Source organism: Saimiri boliviensis, chromosome 6 (assembly GCF_048565385.1).
Source record: "Saimiri boliviensis isolate mSaiBol1 chromosome 6, mSaiBol1.pri, whole genome shotgun sequence".
In the NCBI taxonomy this organism is placed as follows: domain Eukaryota; kingdom Metazoa; phylum Chordata; class Mammalia; order Primates; family Cebidae; genus Saimiri; species Saimiri boliviensis.
In genome coordinates, this window is record NC_133454.1 from 124,932,569 (window position 1) to 124,952,860 (window position 20,292).

The 20,292-nt window shown below is 49.3% G+C and overlaps 1 long non-coding RNA gene across 3 annotated transcripts; it reads right to left on the bottom strand.

The window, feature by feature from the left end:
* Window positions 1-3,916: 3,916 nt before the first annotated feature.
* On the bottom strand, window positions 3,917-19,722 carry LOC141584907 (uncharacterized). Of its 3 annotated transcripts, none has more exons than XR_012518199.1 (4): window positions 18,553-19,722; window positions 11,034-11,153; window positions 8,558-8,741; window positions 3,917-4,762 (listed from the first exon to the last, which is right to left on the bottom strand). It is a non-coding gene; the product is annotated as an uncharacterized LOC141584907 (long non-coding RNA). The 3 variants fall into 3 exon arrangements; XR_012518200.1 differs by lacking the exon at window positions 18,553-19,722 and adding an exon at window positions 11,319-11,914; XR_012518198.1 differs by lacking the exon at window positions 18,553-19,722 and having other exon boundaries at window positions 11,034-11,914.
* Window positions 19,723-20,292: the final 570 nt, after the last annotated feature.

Sequence of the window (20,292 nt, forward strand, 5' to 3'; positions counted from 1 at the left end):
ACAATTGGGCCGGGCGCGGTGGCTCACACCTGTAATCCCAGCACTTTGGGAGGCCGAGGCGGGTGGATCACGAGGTCAAGAGATCGAGACCAGCCTGGTCAACATGGTGAAACCCCGTCTCTACTAAAAATACAAAAAAATCAGCTGGGCATGGTGGCACGTGCCTGTAATCCCAGCTACTCAGGGGACTGAGGCAGGAGAACTGCCTGAACCCAGGAGGCAGAGGTTGTGGTGAGCCAAGATCGCGCCATCGCACTCCAGCCTGGGCGACAAGAGCGAGACTCTATCTCAAAAAAAAAAAAAATCCTGGAAAATCAGCCCTTTGGGAAGCCTAGGCAGGCGAATCACAAGATCAGGAGATCAAGACCATCCTAGCCAACATAGTGAAATACTGTCTCTACTAAAAATACAAAAATTAGCTGGGCATGGTGGCACATGCCTGTAATCCCAGCTACTTGGGAGGCTGAGGCAGGAGAAATGCTTGAACCCGGGAGGCAGAGGTTGCAGTGAGCCAAGATGGTGCCATTGGGCTTCAACCAGGGCAATGTGAGTTTCTGAAACTCTGTCTCAAAAAAATAGAAAAGAAAAGAAAAGCAGCTTGGGCAACATTGTGAAACCCCATTTCTACACAAAATACACACACACACACACAAAATAGCCAGGTGTGGTGATGGCATGCGCCTGCAGTCCCAGCTATTTGAGAGGCTGTTAGGTGGGAGGATCACTTGACCCTGGAGGGCTGACGTTGCAGTGAGCCGTGATTGTGCTATTACACTCCAGTCGGCTGATAGACCAAGACCCTGTCTCAAAAAAAAAAAAAAAAAAAAAGAAGAAGAACCCAGGTTGGAACATGCCTCTAGGTCTAATAACTTGTTTACAGGAAATGCAGAGAGAACAGAAGACTATGTCACAACACACCACATCACAGGGCTATGATGGGCAAAATCCAGAACGTGGAAAATTCCAAGGGCAAACCACCCAGATTCATCAGCAAATAAATTCCAAGGAGAAAAAAGGTGGGAAGAGGAAACTTACAGAGTATACTGGAGTCTTAAGAGACATAGAAATCCAAGGAAATGCGTGGATTCTTTTTAGAGCCTGATTGAGCAAACCAACTCTCAAAAAATATTGAGATAAACTGTGTATTTGAAAATTAGTACTTAAAAAAAAGGTCTTTTTTTTTTTTTTTTGAGACAGAGTCTTACCCTCTCACCCAGGCTGGAGTGCAGTGACATGGTCTCGGCTCACTGCAACCTCCGCCTCCTGGGTTCAAGCAATTCTCCTACCTCAGCCTCCTCAGTAGCTGGAACTACAGGCATGAGCTATCGTGCCTGGCTAAATTTTTTATTTTTAGTAGAGACGGGGTTTCACCATATTGGCCAAACTGGTCTCGAACTACTGACCTCGTGATCCACCCGCCTCAGCCTCCCAAAGGGCTGGGATTACAGACATGAGGCACTGCACCCACCTTTTTTTGTTTGTTTTTTGTTTTTTCAGGTGGTCCTTGAATCAGAATAGGTTCAGAGAAGCTCCCTGGTTTTTTTAGGTGTGAAAATGCCAATAGGGTTTTGATTTTACAAATTGAAACAAATTTGTTTTACAAATTGAAAAATGAAAAAAAATAGTTATGTCTGGGGTTTGTTTCAAAATAATCCAGGTAATGGGGATTATAAAGAAAGAAGAAACACTTTCTCCTACCCTCTTATTTCCTGGGCCTTGCAAATTAGACCGACAAAAAACAGACTAAGAGGAAAAAGGCATACATTTTATTTGATGTTAATTTTTTTTTTTTTTTTTTTTTTTTTTTTTTTTTTTTTTTTTTGAGACAGAGTCTCTCTCTGTCAACAGGCTGGAGCGCAGTGGCGCCATCTCAGCTCACTAAGACTTTCTGTCTCCATGGCCATAAACATCCCTGGAAGATATTTATGGCAGTCCTCATTTCTAGGAGTTTGTGCTGCTTGTAGTCCGATAAGGAAAGCTCCAGAAAGGCTTCTTTCTTTTTGAGACGGAGTTTCACTCTTGTTGCCCAGGCTGGAGTGCAATGGCACAATCTCAGTTCACTGCAAACTCCACCTCCCAGGTTCCAGCAATTCTCCTGCTTTAGCCTCCCAAGTAGCTGCGATTACAGACATGTGCCACAACGCCTGGATGATTGTGTATTTTTAGTACAGACAGGGTTTCTCCTTGTTGGTCAGGCTGGTCTCGAACTCCCAACCTCAGGTGATCTGCCCACCTCACCTCCCAAAGTGCTGGGATTACAGGTATGAGCCACCACGCCTGGCCTTCTTTTTTTTTTTTTTTTTTTTTGAGAGGAAGTCTCCCTCTGTCTGTCGCCCAGGGTGGAGTGCAGTGGCTTGATCTCTGCTCACTGCAACCTCTGCCTCCCAGGTTCGAGTGATTCTTCTGCCTCAGCCTCCCGAGTAGCTGGGATTACAGGCTCGCCCCACCATGCCTGGCTAATTTTTGTATTTTTAGTAGAGACGGGGTTTCACCATATTGGCCAGGCTGGTCTCGAACTCCTGACCTTGTGATCCACTCTCCTCAGCCTCCCAAAGTGTTGGGGTTACAGGCATGAGCCACTGGGCCAGGTCTTCTTTTGAGTTTCTGATTAGCGTTTCACGGATGGATATTCAGTCCATCCATTCCTCTTTGGTTCTAGCCCTCAACCCTGGGTCTGGCCAGAACCCCAACAAAGCTCCTTCTGCAGCCTTGCAGAGCTGCGCTAGCTGAGTCATTCCTTGCCATCCCACTGTCTCTGCTGATGCTGCTGATTTGGCTGCTCAGTGAACAGTGCCCTTAGTTAGGAAAGCTGCAGTCTGTTCTCAGTAGGTACCACATCCCTATATGGAGACCTATATGAGAAATTCCTTATATATTAACTGCCAGCAAAAAGCTTCCTTTCCCTGAGGAAGCGGGATGCTTTTTCCCTAGAGGCGAAAAGAAACATGCAACTACTGAAGTTCCTCTTCCTTTTTCTTCGGCTCAAAGCAATAACTGAGGCACAATTTTAGCAGTCAGGACTCTGGCCTTTACTTTTTTTGGAGATGGAGTCTCACTCTGCTGCCCAGGCTGGAGCTCCGTGGCACAAACTCGGCTCACTGCAACCTTTACCTCTTGGGTTTAAGTGATTCTCCCGTTGGAGCTGGGTATTAATAACATGGGGATTCATTAAACTCTTCTTTTCACTTTTTTATGTTTGAAATTTTCCATAATAAAACATTTTAAAGAATTGGATATATTGACAAACAGTGAGCCAACTTTTCCCAAATAAGAAACTTATAGGCCGTGCATGGTGGTACACTCCTGTAATGCCAGCACTTTGAGAGGCCAAGGCAGGTGGATCACCTAAGGTCAGGAGTTCGAGACCAGCCTGACCACTCCAGCCTGGGCAACAGCAGTGAAACTCTGTCTCAAAAAAAAAAAAAAAGAAAGAAAGAAAATTATAGATCTGGCATGGTGGCTCACGCCTGTAATCCTAGCACTTTGGGAAGCTGAGGCAGGTCAATCACAAGATCAGGAAATTGAGATCATTCTGGGTAACATGGTGAAACCTGGTCTCCACTAAAAATACAAAAATTAGCTGGGTGTGGTGGCACAAGACTGTAGTCTCAGCTACTCAGGAGGCTGAGGTAGGAGAATCGCCTGAACCTGGGAGGTGGAGGTTGCAGTGAGCTGAGATCAAGCCACTGTACTCCATCCTGGCAAAAGAGCAAGATTCAATCTCAAAAAAAAAAAAAAAAAAAAGAAGAAAGAAAAAGAAAATTAGGCCAGGCATGGTAGCTCACGCCTGTAATCCAAGCACTTTGGAGGCCAAGGTGGGCAGATCACCTGAGGTCCGGAGTTCAAGACCAGCCTGACCAATATGGTGAAACCCCGTCTTAAAAAAAAATTAAAAAACATTAAAAAAGCCGGGCGCAGTGGCTCAAGCCTGTAATCCCAGCACTTTGGGAGGCAGAGGCGGGTGGATCACGAGGTCAAGAGATCGAGACCATCCTGGTCAACATGGTGAAACCCCGTCTCTACTAAAAATACAAAACATTAGCTGGGCATGGTGGCGCGTGCCTGTAATCCCAGCTACTCAGGAGGCGGAGGCAGAATTGCCTGAACCCAGGAGGCGGAGGTTGCGGTGAGCCGAGATCGTGCCATTGCACTCCAGCCTGGGTAACAAGAGCGAAACTCTGTCTCAAAAAAAAGAAAAGAAAAAGAAAATTAAAACAAAATAACTACCCCAGGACAGGCACAGTGGCTCATGCCTGTAATCTCAGCACTTTGGGAGGCTGAAGCAGGTGGATCACGAGGTAAATATGATGAAACCCTGTCTATACTAAAAATACAAAAATTAGCTGGACATGGTGGCTCATGCCTGTAATCCCAGCTACTCAGAAGGCTGAGGCAGGAGCATTGCTTGAACAAGGGAATCAGAGGTTGCAGTTGTTATAAGCAAAATTTCGACACCACAAATTAGCACTTGAAGATAAGTCCTCTCAGCAAGGCAGTTTACTTCTATACAAGGGTGTGGCATTCAGCTGGAACAATGGCAGCTGCATGCTTGGATGGGGGGGAGGGGGTACTTACCCCGATGGGGGTTGTCCCTACTGCTGTATCATCCCACACTTATTGGCTAGGGTTATACTGCACAAGCTAGACTAATCCCGATTGGCTATTTTAAAAAGAGCAGGGGTCCGAGCTGGAGTGGCTGGTTGGGTGTCTTGGCAGGAAGGTCCATCGGGTCAGAGCAGATAGCCAAGGGTGATCAGGTGACCTGGATGAGTCAGGATGCAGGGAGGGGAGGTATAGCAGATGTTAACTACTGATAGAACTGGTGGAGAAGGTTGTTTACTGGAATTACAAGGAAGTTAAATTTTAAAATAGAGAATTAAAGAATAAGAGAGCTGAACATACTGACATACTGATTCTTTAGGTGATTTCTTTAAGTAATACAGCCAGGCTGGGTGCAATGGCTCACCACCTGTAATCTTAACACTTTAGGAGGCCAAGGTGGGCGGATAGCTTGAGTTCAGGAGTTTAAGAACAGCCTGGGCAACACGGCAAAAACCCATCTCTAAAAAATGACTTGGGGTTCACTGTAACACAGTCAGCCAAGATCGCACCATTGTACTCCAGCTTGGCAACAGATAGGGACTCCATCTCAAAACAAAACAAAACAAAACAAAACTACCCTGCACTGTCACTACAATTTCTTTCTTTTTTTTTTTTAAAGATGGGATTTCACCATGATGGCCAGGCTGCTCTTGAACTCCTGACCTCAGGTGATCCACCCACCTCAGCCTCCCAAAGTGCTAGGATTATAGGCGTGAGCCACTATGCCCGGCTGTCACTACCATCTCATAGGAGAAAAAGTCTGTATACCATCAAAGATACAAGAAGGGCTTGTGAACCCAAAATATCTGAGACAGGGCTCAACCAATTTAGAAAGTTTATTTTGTAGGCCGGGTGCGGTGGCTCACGCCTGTAATCCAAACACTTTGGAGGCCAAGGAGGGCCGATCACCTGAGGTTGGGAGTTCAAGACCAGACTGACCAACATGGTGAAACCCCGTCTTAAAAAAATAAAATAAAATAAAATAGTTTAAAAAGAAAGTTTATTTTGCCAACGCTAAGGACACACCCATGACACAGCCTCAGGAGGTCCAGATGACACGTGCCCAAGGTGGTCGGGAAACAGCTTGGTTTTATACACTTTAGGGAAACATGAGACATCAATGAGTATATTTAAGATGGTGCATTGGTTTGGTCCAGAAAGGTGGGACAACTTGAGATGCCGACAGGGCTTCTAGGTCATAGGTTGATAAGAGACAAACAGTTGCACTCTTTTATTTCTTTTTCTTTTTCTTTTTTTGAGAGTCTTGTTCTGTCACCCAGGCTGAAGTGCAGTGCTGTGATCTTGGCTCACTGTAACCCCCACTGCCTGGGTTCAAGTGCTTCTCCTGCCTCAGCCTCCTGAGTAGCTGGGATTACAGGCACCTGCCACCATGCCCAGTTAATTTCTTGTTATTTTAGTAGAGACAGAGTTTCGGCCGGGCGCGGTGGCTCAAGCCTGTAATCCCAGCACTTTGGGAGGCCGAGGCGGGTGGATCACGAGGTCAAGAGATCGAGACCATCCTGGTCAACATGGTGAAACCCCGTCTCTACTAAAAATACAAAAAACTAGCTGGGCGTGGTGGCGCGTGCCTGTAATCCCAGCTACTTAGGAGGCTGAGGCAGGAGAATTGCCTGAGCCCAGGAGGCGGAGGTTGCGGTGAGCCGAGATCACACCATTGCACTCCAGCCTGGGTAACAAGAGCGAAACTCCATCTCAAAAAAAAAAAAAGAGACGGAGTTTCAACGTTTTCGCCAGGATGGTCTGGATCTCCTGACCTCTTGGTCCATCCACCTTAGCCTCCCAATGTGCTGGGATTACAGGCGAGCCATTCAGCCAGGCCTTTTTTTCAGTTTCTGACTAGCCTTTCACTGAACATGCAATTTACATTTGAGACACGGGCAGAGTAATAGTCACTTATGCCTTAGTCTGGCCTAGTGAAATAAGAGAGCAGGGAAGCAATAAGATGTGCATCAGTCTCCGTGAGATGACTTTGAATTCTGTCTGTCCTTTGTCCACAAGAAATTTCCTTAGGGACAAACTGTGAGGGTGGTATGTAGCTTTCTTATCTTTGTAGCTATCTTATTGAGGGATAAAATGGGACCGAGGTTTGCTTGACATAGTTTCCAGCTTGACGTTTCCCTTGGCTTAGGGATTTTGGAATTCCAAGATTTATTATCTTTTCACAGGCTTAATCTCTGAATAAAGGACCCTCTTAAAATGGGATGTAGTTAGTTTTCTGGAAAAGTCACAGCAGATATTCCCACAAACTGGTTCTGGTTCACAGGCCCTAGATTCAAACAACTCTTCCCAAACCTTGTTTGTTTCAAAGGTTGAGATCAAAGCTAGTGGGTAGCCCATAAGGCTGTGCTTGTTCGCTCTGTGACTCGGGCAAGCTGGCACTTGTCTTCTCTGGGCAGGTTTCTCTCAAAGACTGAGAGTGTTTAGCGTATAAAGGCCCTCAGAGATCTAGGTTAACCTCTTATTTTTACAGATGGGAAAACTGAGGCCAAGAGGGGAAGAGCGACTTGCTGGAAGTAACAGGGTATCACTCAATGGCACAGCCTAGGATAGAACCCGGGGTTGCCGGTGCCTCGTTCAGGGTTTGCTCCACTCCACGTTTTACCTGCTATGAACTGACCCACGTTGTTTCCATCATCATTCCAGTCGGTACCTAGAAAGACAGCTGTGTGGACTAGCTGCTGGGTCACCATGCTCTAAGTCTTGACCTTGCTACTTAGTGGCTGTGCAACCTTGGGAAAGTTTACTTAACTTCTCTGGGCCTCCATTTCCTCATGTGTAAAATGGGTAGGTGCTGTAATCATGACAGCGGTCTTCTGTGAAAAGTGAGTGAATGCATGTGCCCGCAGTGCCTGCCACGTAGAAAGTACTTGACAAGTTCCACAGATTTATTATGGAAAGCAGGCCGGCCTTTAACTTAGGGGTGTGGAATAGGGCTGGAAGGGGCCTCTTCTTTTTTTTTTGAGACGGAATTTTGTTCTCTTTGCCCAGGCTGGAGTGCAATGCCACAATCTTAGCTCACTGCAACTTCCGCCACCAGAGTTCAAGTGATTCTCTTGCCTCAATCTCCCGAGTAGCTGGGATTACAGGCATATACCACCACATCCGGCTAATTTTGTATTTTTAGCAGAGATGGGGTTTCTCCATGTTGGTCAGGCTGGTCTCGAACTCCCGACCTCAGGTGATCTACCCCCCTCAGCCTCCCAAAGTGCTGCTATTACAGGCATGAGCCACTGAGCCCAGCCAGGGGCCTCTTTATTTTGAGACGGAGTCTCACTCTGTCGCCCAGGTTGGAGTGCAGTGGCATAATCTCGGCTCACTGCGACCTCTGCCTCCCGGGTTCAAGTGATTCCCCGGCCTCAGCCTCCTGAGTAGCTGGGACTACAGGCACCAAGCACCACACCCGGCTAATGTTTGTATTTTTAGTAGGGATGGAGTTTCACCATGTTGGTCAGCCTGGTCTCAAACTCCTGAGTACTCGGCCACCATGCCTGGCCCCAGGGCCTCTTGAGATAACTAGAGAGGGCCCTTTCACAGAAGGAGAAGACAAGTCCCTGGGGGCCTTCGTGGCCTGCTGAAGGTCCCCAGGGGCTTTTGGTGACAGAACAGGAATCAAACTCCAAAGGGGCCCTCTATCCTGGGGCTCTGGGCTTGTTGAACAAGTCAGCTGCCCCCATCATCCACTCTACAGAGCCATTAGCCCTAGGGAGTATCAGTGTTGGTCAAGTCATGGCCGTCGGAAGTGCACGGAGCTTTACAGTTTACTAGGTGCTTTTGCAAAGTTGGAGCCTTACTCCAGCCTAGAAGGCAGTGAGTGCTGGAATGAATATCCCATTTCACAGAAAGAAACCAAGGCCCCCCGAGTTGGGTTGGTAACCAAAGCCGTGGGTAGAGGCACAGGAATTCCTTGACTACTCAGGAAAATGAGGGAATTCACCTTCAAAAGAAGAGTTAGGTCAATGTAAAATGGCTGACACCTTCTTCCACCTTCAGAAAAGTACTTCAACTGCAGAGTCAACTACTAACTTCCAAGGAGGACAGGAAGGAAAGCAGTTGCTATGGCAACATCTTTGGCAGCTATTTTCGTCCTTCTCTGGTTCAGAACAGCTTCCAGCAGGTTCCTGTGGGAGGGGTGGGGAAGAAACGGAAAGGCTAGCTTTAGCCCAGCAACTGCCCTCCGCCAATCTCCCACCAGCTTTCGGTGGCAAGAGGAAGGTGGCGGCCAATGAGGAGGCCTGGAGCTTGCATCATCCTCCCGACCAGGGTGGAATAACCAGGAGGCAGGCGCACGTGACGGTTTCCATGGTGACCTCCCTTAGCAACACTGACTGGTCCTGTTTATGAGCCTGGAAAATTCCACCCAGCCTCTGTCCTGATTTTTTTTTTTTTTTACCTACTCTGCCTCTGCCTGCTCCCATGCAGGGATGAAGTCATTGCCAGCATTTAACCCTTTCCCCACTCGGGCCTGGCTCCAGTCAGATCAGGGGTCTGGGAGGGCTGCAGGCATCTGTCAGTTCCCAATGGTTGCAGCTGATCCAGTAACCCATAGCTGTTACCTGCTGCAGCTAACCCTGCCTGGGCTGAGTACCGAAAGCAGGAGGGAAGGTAGCCGCATCTCTCAAGCCAGGCGCTGTCCTAAGCTCCTGACGGCCCCACAGGCCTGAGAAGCGGGCACCACAAACAGGAACCAGGCTTGGACTGAGCCTGTGGACCCTAGTGTGAGGCACCCTCTCTCCACAAAGCCCTCTGTCATGCTGCTGGTGTTGCAGGACACCCAAAGCACAGGGGATGGGTGCAAGGAGGGAGACTTCCGTGGTCTGCAAGGGAGCTGAAGGCAGGCCCCGAGTAGGTGGACATTTAGGCTGAGTGGAGGAACAGGGAGGCAGCAGGACCTGCTGGCTCCAGGACCCCAAGTTTCTAGGCTAGAGCTGAGGCTGGTGGCTGAGGCCAGCCAGGCTCCAGGGAAGGCTGCTCCAGGCAAGGCTGAGTCCTTAGGGCTCAGCCTTTAGAACTGGCCAAGTTGGAATTCCGGCTGTGGGCAGAGAGGGAGGGCAAACCACAAACACTTCTGGCTGGGGAATCCACAGGGACCACCAGCTGGGACCGGAATGAGCCTTTCAGACCCCCAGCACCAGCCCAAGGCCGCATGGGACTGACAGTGCGGAGGGACATGGCCTAAGCCATGTGCAGAGCCATCCTGAGCTGAGGCAGAACTCTAAGACATAAACTCTGTTATCAAGACAGGTGACAATGACAAACAACAATAAAAGCCACACACTATAGCTTCGGATAACAACAGCTGAGTTGGGTTTGGACAATGAGAAGAAAATAAATAATAGACATTTAAAAAACAACAGCTGAGTCACTAAGTGAAGGGCACAGTCCCAGGCATGCTGGTGACATCACTGGGCAGGGAAGGCCGCAGGAGTCTGCAGCATGGACTGACCGTTCAGTGGGGAAGGAAAGGGATCTTGACCTGGTTCCCGAAGTTGGGGGGCTTCCATTGCCGGGAGCGTGGGAGCAATGGAGGGAGGTCAGTGCAAGAAGGGAAAGTGGGGATCTGTGGCCACCAACAAGGGGGGCGTGCCGGGCAGGAACGGAGGAGGCTGGATTGAGGAGGTTTATGGTCCTGGCTCAGGTTGGGGCAGTAGGTGATAAAGAGTCCAGAGAGAGAAACAGTGACCTTTTGTGAGCTGGGCCCCGTTTTTGTTGACATGTTGCTGCAGCTTTGCTTGAGCAGAAGAGTCATGGAAATTTCCACCCAGGTTCCTTTCCCAGTACTCAGTCCCCAGTTCCCCATTCTTCTAGGCCCTGCTGGGCTGAGTAGTGCTTGTGGAGGCTGCAGGGTTGAAGAGGCCAAGGACAGTCTCCAGGTCACAGGGACAGCCACAGAAGGCCGGTGGAGTGGATGTGTCAGAATTTCAAGCATGCAGGGCATTGTGTTACCATGAAATACCAGAGCCATCCCCGTGCCTGACAGGTCCCAGATGCCCCAGGGTCCCTGCTCCTGGAAGGGCAAAGGGGAAGAGTGACAGCTTCTTCCATCACTGCAGAACTCAGATCAGCTCCTCACAGGTGTGCCTCTCCTAGAGTAAGGGCAGCAGGGGTGGAAAAGCCCAGGGGCACCTGAATATTGTGGGTTCAGCACTTCTGCTCCCCAGAAATAATCTGGGTGCACTGTTTTGTCATGGACAGTATTTTATATATCTATCTCTAGAAGCTTCCAAGGGGAAGAACTGACTTCAAGGGGAAAGAAGAGGCCAGGTACGGTGGCTCACACCTGTAATCCCAGTGCTTTGGGAGGCTGAGGCAGGTGGATCACGAGGTCAGGAGTTCGAGACCAGCCTGGCCAACATGGTGAAACCCTGTCTCTACTAATATATAAAAAATCAGCCGAGCGTGGTAGTACGCACCTGTAATCCCAGCAACTGCAGAGGCTAAGGCAGAATTGCTTGAACTTGGGAGGTGCAGCTTGCAATGAACTGAGAAGTCATCCACAGCACTCTAGCCTGGCCAACAGAGTGAGTCTCCATCTCAAAAAAATAAAAAAATAAATAACCAAATTAAAAACTTTTTTTTAATTTTAAAAAAAGTGGGGGAAAGAAGTGCTGGAAGGCCTTGGCAGCGCTTTCCCCTTGCCTGGACTTCCTTTCCCTACTCTGGGCTCCATGCTCCACCCTATCTCCTGTTAGACTTACCCAGAACAGCAGCGGCAGCTGGGAATGCAAAATGATGTCCCTATGATGTCCCCACCCTTTGTGAGGAAGGGTTTCACGATGTTGGCCAGGCTGGTCTCAAATGCCTGACCTCAGGTGATCCATCCACCTCGACCTCCCAAAGTGCTGGGATTCTAAGCGTGAGCTACCACGCCCAGCCTGGTTTCTGGAATTTTCTAGCCAGAATACAGTCTCCTGTGGGCTTTGTTGCTGTTCTAGCACTTCCTGTACTAATCTGTTCCCTCATGGCTAGGCGGAATGCAGCCTGACCCCTTGGATAAGCATTCAGGAGAGAGCCCAGAGCGTGTGCAGCCAGGGTGTGGGTGTCCCTACAGCTAACTCTGGGAGATGTCTGGGCCCCAGAGACCATCTGCCCACATCTCTGCAAAGTGCTCTGGGAAGGTAACTTTTCTTAGTCTTTGATTCTTCAATTGTAATATAAGGGGGCTACTTAGAATTACGGATTTTCAGGATTGGAAGAAAAATCTCAAGTTTTCTTGACCAGCTTCTTTGCAATGCAGGGATACTGCAGAACCCTAGGAAAGTCACCCAGCTTCTGCAGGATAGTTGCAGGAACAGGAACTTGCTACATAGAAAGCTTTAAGGCACAGTCCAGTCAAACACTGAGCTGCTCTGATCCACTTTTACCAGTGCAGAAGGTCCTGTCATTCCCAGGGCTTCTGTTTTAATCTGTCATTGTTGAGAAACACACCTCAGGCAAAGTGCCTAAAACCTTGTGGCTGCTGAACACATCTGTGGGGTGTGTGTGTGTGTGTGTGTGTGTGTGTGTGTGTGTGTGTTTGTGTGTGCTCACGGAGCATGTTTAATCAGCCTCATGCTGGGTGTGCCAGGCCAACACAAACATCCGCCAGGGACCTGAATCGTGACTGAACAGATCAAGGACACAAGAACGTGGCTGTGACTCCCTGGGAGCCTCATTGTTCCTTCAGGCCACTTGGGAAGGCATCTCAGCAGCAGGCATCTCCCACAGTGACTCAACATGCAAGGACAAGGGCTGAGCCGGGCTCACTACCCTGCACTGGGCCAGGAGTGGGTAGGAGGTGGGGGGGAGGGGTGAATGCTCCCGAGCTGCATGGCAAGTGGCCTTTGGGTTTCTTTTTCTCCCCTGCCTCTGTGGATCGAAGTCTGTTCAGAACTTCTGAAAGCAGTTCCCAGCTTCCCACACAGTACAACTAGCTCAGTGCCATTCCTTTCCATCCTGATAGGCAGTCACATTTATGTCAGATCTAAATCTGTTCTGTTCCTGTGGAATGTTCTGTTCCCGTGGGAGCTTTTTGGTATTCTGGGTGTGTTTGTGTATATGCGTGTTGTTAAGTTCCAAAAAAGATACCATTCCTATGTATTCATTGAGTCATTACTCAGTAGACACACATGGAGCTTCTACTGTGTGCCAGGCTCTGGTGACATAGCAAGAGACAGCTCTCTGCCTCAGTTTCCTCATCTGTCTAAGGGGAAAGCAGCAGCACCTCCCCCACAGGGGTGTTGTGAGCACAGCGTTCATACATGCTACAGAAAATAAAGATGCACATGGAGTGGACAGACTGTCCTGCAGACACAGCAGGGACGATGGAGGCCCCCAAGAAGGCATGGGGGCTCTGTTCTGTTGGAGGAGAGGAGGGCAGTTAGGAAATCTCCATCCAAGATGAACTGGGCTCAAAGGGAGGGGCCAGTGGGAGGGCAGGCAGCCTGGGGAGGAAGTCTAGAAACCAGAGCCTAGGATGAAGCCAAGGAGGGGCTTGCAGAGTTTTTAAAGTGGGGAGGAAGGGCCAAACAGCTCCTCTGGACAGCCCTGTTGTGCCCTTCAATGTCAATCTGTCCTCCCACAGCCCACAGTGCTACAGCTGGGCTGCCACAGCCAGACCTTCCGGAAGGATCCACCAACCGGCTGCAGGGCCCAGGGCCAAGTACATTATGCAGCAAATACCAAGGAAGGAACTAGGAGCCTGGAACTCTCAGGCTGGGGGGGTGGGGAATTGCTCTCTTAAGACACTTTCTCCTAAGAACAAAAAATAAAAAAATAAAAGACACTTTTTCCTTTATTCCCTCCGCAAAAGAGGATTCTATCTAACATGGCATCCTTTCGAGAAATAGAGGTGGGTACATTTAGACGATGCTTTTTTGTCTCAGGAAAAGAGAATCTGTTTCCCTTACCCTTCTGCCCTGGTGATTTCATGGCTGTGATGGAAGAGGCCCCAGCTGCCTCTTCCGCATATCATTTTGGGAAGGTCAATGACACAGCCACTTCTAGTTACTACAACTCATTCTTGCTGGAATTGCCCTCAGCTGTCTGTAAAGTGTTAGGCGTGTCTGCTGGGTTTCAAGGGGTGATTTTACATGTTCTTCAGGATAAACTATTAGCTGTCCAAAATCCCCTCGAAGACAATGCTCTGTCTTCTGTATCATGGAGCTTTTAGCTGCGTCATCTCTATGGGTTTTTTCCTGCTGTGGGTGCAGTCACAGTAAGAGATGGAGCCTAAGTTTGTGCAGCAGCTACAGAAGGTCACATTGTTCCAGAAATCAGCTCTGGAAGGTGAGCAGCCATGGGAGGGGGATTGGGAACTGCAAATTCCTAAAATCTTTAGGAAACAAGAAAGTTTGGGCTGGGTGTGGTGGCTCATGCCTGTAATCCCAGCACTTTGGGAGGCAGAGGCAGGCGGATTACTTGAGGTCAGGAGTTCCAGAACAGCCTGGCCAACATGGTGAAACCCCATCTCTACTAAAAATACAAAAACTAGCCGGGCGTGGTGGCAGGTGCTTGCAATCTCAGCTACTTGGGAGACTGAGGCAGGAGAATTGCCTGAACCCAGGAGGCAGAGATTGCAGTGAGCCAAGATCCTGTCACTGCACTCCAGCAAAACAATCTCAAAAAAAAAAAAAAAAAGTTGTTTTCTTGGGACTATCTTTGCCCTTAATTTCTGACCTGCATTTCTTTTTATTTTCTTTTTTTTTTTTTTTTGAGAGGCAGTCTTGCTCTGTTGCCCAGGCTGGAGTGCAATGATGCAATCTTGGCTCACTGCAACCTCCACCTCCTGAGTTCAAGTGATCTTCCTGCCTCAGTCTCCTCTGAGTAGCTGGGATTACAAGTGTGGACGATCACGCCCAGCTAATTTTTTTGTATTTTTAGTAGAGACAGGGTTTCACCAGGTTGGCCTTGAACTCTTGACCCCAAGTGATCCACCCACCTCGGCCTCCCAAAATGCTGGGATTACAGATGTGAGCCACTGTTCCCAGCTTCTGACCTACATTTCTAAAGAGCTCTGGAAACGCAGAATTAAAGAAAAAATTACAGGATTAGATAAAAGGAAGCCTGGGAGGAATCCAGGTGCCATGAAGACTCAGCCACTCTGTCCTCTGGCCTCCAGGGCCATAGATGAAGGGCCTCTCAGAAGCTTGTCTCTTGACTAAGCCTGACTGGGCTTGCCAATCAGGGAAGGGGTGGAGTGGATTCTGGTATTCTCTGGAAGTTTCTGGCCTGGTGTGAGTCAGGAGGATGAAGGTAGAGCCTTGCTGACCGTATGCGTGGAGGCTGGATGTTAGCATTTTTGCCCTTTTAGTCCTTTTCAGCACCCAGCTAGCCTCCTCCAAGGTACAGCTAGGAGGCCTAAAATCTTTCATGTCCTCTCCTCACCCCTTCGGTTATTGTATTTTATAGAATCAGCATCACGGCTTCTTTCATCTAATCCTCTCACTTTACATATCTCAATTGCCACTGAGAAGTTATTTCGGTTGGTGCCGGAGATCACAGGGCTGTTTGTCAGTGGAGTAATTGCCAGAAACCAGAACCAAGGGCCTTCTATTTTTAGCCTGGGCTTTTTTGAAGGAAGCATGAGATGACTGGCTAAAATGGATTTGCCCTCTTATATTTGTGTCCTTAGGCCCAAATGAAGTCTAGGTTTGAGACTAAAGTGGAAGGGAACAGACACGATATTAAAGGACCAGTGGAGGGGACAGCTTCCATCGGACATTCAGAAGTTAAAAGGAGCACGAATCCGGGCCAGAGAAAAGGTGCCCTGAAAAAATTCAGTGTTACGTTAAAGGGATCCTTAGTTTCAAGAGTGGAGAGAAGGCCACATAATCAAATGTAGGTCTCCTCCTTTAGTCTCCTCACTAAAGTACATGGCAATTTTAGGCTTTTATTATTTCATTTTTTAGAGATGGGTTTTTGCCGTGTTGCCCAGGCTGTTCTTAAACTCCTGAACTCAAGCTATCCGCCCACCTTGGCCTCCTAAAGTGTTAAGATTACAGGTGGTGAGCCATTGCACCCAGCCTGGCTGTATTACTTAAAGAAATCACCTAGGCCAGGCGCAGTGGTTCATGCCTGTAATCCCAGCACTTTGGGAGGCCAAGGCGGGCGGATCACGAGGTCAAGAGATCGATACCATCCTGGCCAACATGGTGAAACCCCGTCTCTACTGAAATACAAAAAATTATCCAGGAGTGGTGGCGCATACCTGTAATCCCAGCTACTCGGGTGGCTGAGGCAGGGGAACTGCTTGAACTGAGAAGGGGAGGTTGCAGTGAGCCGAGATCACACCACTGCTCTCCAGCCTGGGCAACAGAGCAAGACTCTGTCTCAAAAAAGAAATAAAAATCTTCTAGAAGAGATTCACAAGACAAAGAAGAAGAAAAATAATTAGAATTTTTTTTTTTTTTTTTTTTGAGACAGAGTTTTGCTCTTGTTGCCTAGGCTGGAGTGCAATGGCGCGATCTCGGCTCACTGCAACCTCTGCCTCCTGGGTTCAGGCAATTCTCCTGCCTCAGCCTCCTGAGTAGCTCGGATTACAGGCACGTGCCACCATGCCCAGCTAATTTTTTGTATTTTTAGTAGAGACAGGGTTTCACCATGTTGATCAGGATGGTCTTGAACTCTTGACCTCGTGATCCACCCGCCTCGGCCTCCCAAAGTGCTGGGATTACAGGCTTGAGCCACCGCGCCCGGCCTTTTTTTTTTTTTTTTTCCTTTTCTGAGACAGAGTCTCACTCTGTCGCCCAGGCTGGAGTGCAATGGCATGATTTCAGCTCACTGCAGCCTCTGTCTCCCAGGTTCAAGCAATTCTCCTGCCTCACTCTCAAGTAACTGAGATATACAAGCATGTGCTATCATGTCCAGCTAATTTTTAAAATATATATAATTTTTTCAATACAATATAACAACTGTTTACATTGTATTTGGTATTATATGCAACCTAGAGCTGACTTAAGTGATATGGGAGGATGTGTGTAGGTCACATAGGAAGTTGAGCATCTTCAGATTTTGGTATCCAAGAGAGGTCCTGGAACCAATGCCCCATGGACACCAAGGGACGACTGGACAGCCATTATAACAGTATAAGAAACATTCTGCAATCTATAAAGGTAATGGAATTAATGTGGTGACAATTAACAATACTTTAAAGCACTTTAGGGCTCTAAACATTCATCTCACTAGCTCCAGAGTAAGGGAGAGAGCAGAGATAGCACAGACCAGGTCCTACGGTCTCCCCCAAATCCAGAAAAACCGCAGCTGGGGAGACTGACAGAAGTGCTGGAGAGGAAGGGAGGCAGCAGGACGTGGAAGATCTGGGACTCAAGAACATTTTCTGCTATTAATTAGCTGTGTCTGATATCAGGCAAATCACAAAGTCTCCAGGCCCCCAAATCCCCCTTCGCAAAACGAGGTGACCTGACTCAGTTTTCCTCCATCCAGTGATAAAATTCTACTAAAAAATTTCCAACCCCAGAGCACACACCCGGACTGTGCCTAAGGGATCTGGCTGCATCTCAGTAATATTCCACTCTTACAGGTTTAAACAAACGAAAAAAAGATACAGAGAAAAGAAGACGGTTTCACCAGCGTCAGTTGAAAAGAGCTGCTTCAATGGGCACTGCTTTATAGGGGAAGGTGTGGAGAAGGGGAGTTGGCCCAGAAAACAGGGCCCTCATTTGCTGGAGCCCCCAGGGAAGCTCCCCCACACCTACACAGCCTGCATCGTTTACAGGAGCCAAAGGGGTTTTTAAAAAATCAACTCTGGGCCAGGAATAGTAGTAGCTCATGCCTGTAATTCCAGCACTTTGGGAGGCTAAGGTGGGTGGATCACTTGAGGACAGGAGTTCGAGATTAGCCTGGCCAGTATGGTGAAACCCTGTCTCTTATGAAAAATACAAAAATTAGCTGGGCGTGGTGGCACATGCCTGGAATCCCAGCTACTCTGGAGGCTGAGGCAGGAGAATTCCATGAACCCAGGAGGTGGAGGTTGCAGTGAGCCGAGATCGTGCCACTGCACTCCAGCCTGGGTGACAAAGCAAGACTCCATCTCAAAAAAAAAAAAAAAAAAAAAAAAAAATCAGCTTTTTAAGAGTTGTTGCTGTATCATCGTGTGGTTGACATCCTAACCTAGATAGTATCACTAATCTCTCCCCTTGGGTTTGACCGCCTAAAACCAAGCCATGAGAGGGGTGCCACCACCTCGTCCTTGGCTCCAAGCTTTGTGTGCCCCGGAGAGCTCCATTTTAGGTCATTGCTTCAGTTTTTTTTTCCTAAAATAATTAGGCTGCTGCTAGGTCAGCCTGAGACCACTTCCGCCCCGAGAATTCCAGACCAGTAAGACCTGGTGACACACAACGAAGATAAGTTACAGTAACGACGTAGCCCTTGATAGCTACATGAGGGTAGCGTTCTGATCTTGAATTAATGGACGACATCGAGCTTATGTGGAGGAAACGACAAAGAACAGGAGAGAGGTGGGAAAGGAAGACCTAGACAGAAAAGAGAACTTGGGCAGCAGCACCCCGAAAGGAAGACCAACCCGCAAGTGCGAGGACAGCGCAGAGAGGCGGCCCAGAAGCCCCCAGTTCAGCTGCCACCCCACCCCCGCCATTCCCCAAAGCAGGCACAGGCGATAGGGCGGGGCGCGCGTGCGCAGTCACGCGCTGCACCAACCTCCACAGCCCCGGGAAGGCGGCCAGGACCGGCTGGAGCCGGTTAGAACCGGTGGCACCCGCCCGCGAGCCAGCGCCTCACAAAGGGAGGGCGGCTCACGGCCCCCGCGTATCCCTGCGCGGTGCGGCGCTTGCGAGCCGCCCCTCCCCCTGGCTTTGTCCCCTCTGCGGCCCCGCCGGCTGCCCAGGCGCTCCCCGCCCCCCCACCCCGCCCCCGTTTTCTCCGCGGCCTGCGGATGCTTCTGGAAAGAACTGGGGACCCGCACTGGCCTGTCACCTGATTTCTCAGGCGCCGCGCCATTTGAGCGCCGCGGAAGGCTGGCGCCGGGAAGCCTCAGCCTCCCAGAAGGCAGGTTCCCGCGCCGCTTCCCCGAGCCCAGGTGTCCCCGAGTCCTTGGGACGCCGCGGCGAGTTGTGTCGTCACGTTAGCCGCCCCTTTAGGTGGGTCCTTCCACGTGGTGGGCACAGAAAGCATTCAGACCGTGCCGTTTGGTCTTGGCATCTGGAGAAAAGCTTTATTTTTCCTCCTGCTGCGGTTCAGAAAGTCTCCACCTCAGACCTAACCAGACGTTACGCAGAATCTGCGAAGCAAAAACCCCCCTAGAAAAGCAGACCCGGCGCGGGGTGTCCCTGGCGGGCTGCCCAGGCCCCTGTGTCTTCGGACACCGGCCGTTCGCTTGCCGGGCGGCTTCCAAAGGCCGCTCGAACTGGCTCTCCGTGGCCATTTGCCTTGTGAACACGTTCAGGAGCTTGGACGCTGCAAAACGGCTCCCGTTGGCAAGGAGCAAAGGGGCGTCTCGGGCTTGCTCGGGAAACGTCCCCGCGGGCCGCGGGGCGCGGCCGGCCTCAAGGGGCCGCAGGTCAGAGCGAGCCCCGGGCAGCGCGTGGACCCCCGGGGCGCAGGCTGGGGGCGGCTGTGGGGTGTGGGGTCGGGGCGTTTTCCAACATTGGGATTTTCACATGTCTGAGACTTCTCAAAGCGGACAGCCCGTGCTGCTCGGATTTCCCGCATAAAAGGGGCAAGCAAAACGTGGGGCTGGCTCCGGAGCGGGTCGCAGGACCGCAGGCAGCGAGCGCGGGGGAGGGAAGTCCGCCATGTTGCCACTTCTCTACCGTCCCGGAAAGGCTGGGGTTCAGTGGCGTCGTGTAAAACCAGTCCCTGAGCTAGCCCACCTTCACCTTCCTTCAAGGGGTAGGAAACGATCCCTACTGTCCCTCAAGAAAACACAAACAGCATTTTAAGAGGGATTAAAAACGTTCCGGGGGAGGGGGTTGGGAGGTGGTCGATGACCCGTTTAAAATGTGATTCCCACGTTTCTTTTGTCTCAAGTTTTCAGCTCAGATCTTTCCACAGGCTAGCAGTTTAGAGATTTCTGAGTGCGCAGTTTGCAGCCAAGCTGTTAGGAAAAATCTAGAAAAGTCTCGTAGAACCATTATCTATTTTTAACCCTGCCGAGGGACTATTTTTTTTGCCTCCCTCACAAAGACGGCGGAAGGTGACTGGATTCCGGGGATGTGAGCTGTCCTCCGTCTATAAATACGCCTCGCCCGGGCTGTGCGGCAGGCATTGAGGCAGCCAGCGCAGGGGCAGGAGGCAGGCGCAGCTTGAGGAAACCGCAGATAAGTTTTTCTCTTTAAAATAAGATAGACGTTAATACAACTGCTTAAATATAAATAGCCGGTAGCTTACTAAGATAATTGCTCAGCATTAAGTTCTTAATTTAATGTTAATAGTTTAAAAAGATTTTTTGATCGTCTGCGCGCGTAAGAGAAAAAAGTTAAAAAGATGAGAAGAGAAAATAGGAAGATTTAAAAGAGTAGCATGAGGAAGGAAGAGAAGAAGAAAAGGTTTCTGAAGCATGACGGAGGTTGAGGTGAAGCTGCTTCATGGAGCAGAATATGTATTTAAAAGAAAGTTGAGAAGGAGGACTAGAGTCCTGAATTAATACGTTTAATTAGAAGGGCAGTGCTTTTAGATTATTAAAATGAAGGTTACTTAGACGTTAAACGTTAATTT